The sequence below is a fragment of the Cotesia glomerata genome, linkage group LG10, assembly GCF_020080835.1.
Source record: "Cotesia glomerata isolate CgM1 linkage group LG10, MPM_Cglom_v2.3, whole genome shotgun sequence".
Taxonomy (NCBI): Eukaryota; Metazoa; Arthropoda; class Insecta; order Hymenoptera; family Braconidae; genus Cotesia; species Cotesia glomerata.
Window position 1 is genome coordinate 1500530 of NC_058167.1, and position 3404 is coordinate 1503933.

Below are 3404 nucleotides of genomic sequence, written 5' to 3' on the forward strand. Positions count from 1 at the left end.
AGTCACTCATCACGAAAATCTCGGGAACCATAGGACTTAGAAACGTGAAGCGAGGTAGAAATATTACTTTTACTATGTAGAAGTAAGCTAAGAACGTATTTAAAGAAATTCTTCCCCCAAAAGGTATTGCGGGGGCGTTAAAATCAAAAATTCCCGTTCTTAAACTAAAGCTCCTATAGACTCCAAATTTAGTAGGAATCTTTTGTAAGAAATGTAGAAATAGTCTATGAACGGATTTTACGATAGCTCACCCCACAGAGTCGCGGGGCTGGATATCAACAATGAAAATTTTTAATTTTAAGCCATAGCTCATACAGACTCCAAATTTAGCTAGTCTTCTATATGTGATGCAGAAATGACCTAAGAGCGGATTTTGCAATAACCCCCGCTCTTATAACTTTTGAACGGCTTGACCGATTTGGTCGCAGTTGGTGTCATTCGAAAGATCTTCGCCAAACTTAGATTTCCTGTAAGTTGGAACCGATTCGGACCAGTAGATTTTGAGAAATTGCAAAAGTGAAAAAAGTTGTTTTCATTTTTTAAATATCTCCGAATTGGCTGAATCGATCGACCTTAAAACTAATCAGCTCTTAACCTTGAAAACCTGCATCGATCGCCACCAAAAACTTCAGAATCGGTTGATGCGTTCGTGAGATATCGTTGTCGAAAAACATCGAAAAATGTATTTTTGTAATAACTCGGAAATGTTGCATCAGATCAATTTTTTTGTTCTTAAATTATTTATAGAGCTCAAAAACTACATCAATCGCCGCCAACCGCGTGAAAATCGGTTGAATCATTCAAAAGTTATAGCAGTTTGAAAATTTAAAAATCGTGTTTTATCGAACTTAATGATAAGATTTTTGAGCTCTAAGAGCTCAAAAGCATAGAAAAGCTATCTCTTTGAGGCGTCGAGAGCTCAAAATAACACATAAATTGTATTTTTGAGCTCGAAGAGCTCAAAACGTCATAAGATGCAATTTTAAGCGCCTAGGTATGGAATTAGCGGGAAGTTGCAGGGATGGCCTTCAGGGTCAACCGTTTTCCTAATTTTTTTTGTATTTTAATTGGTTTTAGAGAATTGCATAAGACCATATTAAATACTGTGTCCCATAAAATTAACCCAATAATTAATTAGATGTAATAAATATATAATTAAATATTGTTATATATAGTTATTAGGGTGGTCCTTATATAGGTGAAGTTCGAATTTTTTTCTTCACGATAGTCCTAAATCGGTTCCAAATCTATAAAAAAATTCATGCCAAATTTAAGCTCTTCATTTTAATATTAACCCGCCCCCGATAGCCAAAGTTTTAAATGACGAGTTCAAAAGTTATTCGAGGTCAAAATCAAAGTTTTAGTCAATTTTATGGTTTTTTCCATTTTATCGTCATTTAATAACTCAAAAATGAAAAAGGGTTATAATTTTTCATCTTAATGGTTTTTTTTTCAGAAAACTTGCAAGGTGATCGTGACGCTAAAATAATAATTACACTTATTTTCTTTTATTCTTGACCTGCCGTATGTTTTAACTGTTTTTATAAATTTTGAGATACATAAAATATTTTTGATGTTAAAAAGATTTTGATTTCAATTGGTAAAATATTGATAAATTCTAGTTTCAAATTTAAATCTCAGGATAAGAACATTTTAGAGACTGATTATGCCGCCATCTATCAGATTTTATTTTAACTTTTTACATCAAAATTAATTCTGAAATGCCCATAACCTATATTTATTATCTCAACTCTATCAAAATCATACACAAATGTTTACTAATGCTAATACTTTCTCGTTATTTAATTTAATCTATAAATTTTATCCATTTGATTTCGAAGTGATCAGAAAAATATGGAGCTTTCTCGTTTACGTCAAAACATTTTTTAATTGGCAATGTTGACGTCCAAATAGTGGGTAATAAATTACCATCAAAATTGCAAGCTTTTGGAAAAAAGCTCAAATTTCTGTTCAAGATGTGCAAAGATACCGAGATAAACTGAAAAATTGTACGATGAGTGGCGCATACTTGTCAAACACAAAAATCGGAATGACGTAGCTGTAAAAAAAAACAAAATGAATTTGTATGTTCATTAAAAAATTATTTGAAATTGCACCGTCAAATGTATTTGACGTTATGGATGAAAATTCTAAAGAATTCTTGATTAATCAAAGATCAGATGAACGCATTGGTTTTATTGCAAATATTAAAACGAGATATGATGACGATGATAATGATAATGAATTGAACAAAAAATTCAGTTTGAAAAACAAAAAAAAGAGTGAAGAAGAAGAAGCATTATTGGGTAAATTATAAAAATCAAATAATCAATTAATTTTTTATTATTTATTTGATGCAGATATTCCACTAGAAACAAAATTAAAAATTGTGGCTAAGGTGCATACGGGAAGAGAAAAAATTCCAATCGATGCTATTCCGGAAGACGACCAGGATTATACAAGTGAAAAATTTAGCGTAAAACGCTTTCAAAGCAAGAGTATAAACGATTTATTGCATAACGATATCGACTTTTTGTAACCGCAGAATCGATCAAATTTTTTGAAAGGTTTGAGTTACAAACAGAATTTTACAAATTAATCCTTCTGAATGGGTTGATAGTGAAAGTTATAAAATTGCATTACGGTTCGTCGAAAAACTATCGGTTGTGAATGACTGTGCTGAGAGAGAGTTAAACTAGTGCAAGATTTTTGTAAACATTATACTAAGGATGAAAAACAAATGGAATATGTATAACAAGTGGTTAAAGATCATCGTCAAATGTTTCCTAACGCGCTGAAAAAACTAATGTAACAACTTTATGAAAGTATCTATGATTAAAGAAAAATGATAATATTGGTACGTTTTCGATTCATTGTAATTTAAATAATCACTTTTTCAATTAAATATTACTTTTTTTCAGAACATACGTCAAGGTCAGAGAAGTCGTTTAAAATATGAATATTAACCTTTTTTCATTTTTGAATTTGTAACGGGTTTTTATTCCGCTCAATTGGCCCCTTAAATTAAATTAAATAAAACAATAAACTAACAAAATTGAAATCTAAATTAATAAACAAAAAGGGCGCCACCAGGATTTTAATCACGGTTCCTGGAACCGGAACCAGAACTGAGCTTATCTTACAGGGAGAGAGAGTGGAGGAAGGTGATCTGAAATAAATAAATTCTTAATTAACAATATCCGGAATTTATTGATAACAACAATTTAACAAAGTTATACACTCTCACACTCACACTATAATCAACTTAAAACTACAGCCTAACTGTCAGCTGACCAGATCCACAAGGAACGCGCTGTGTGACAGAGGTCGTCTACAGCCTAACTGGCGGCTATCCAGTGCCAAAACTAATACCTAACCACCCGACAAGTCACCCCGTACAAGGA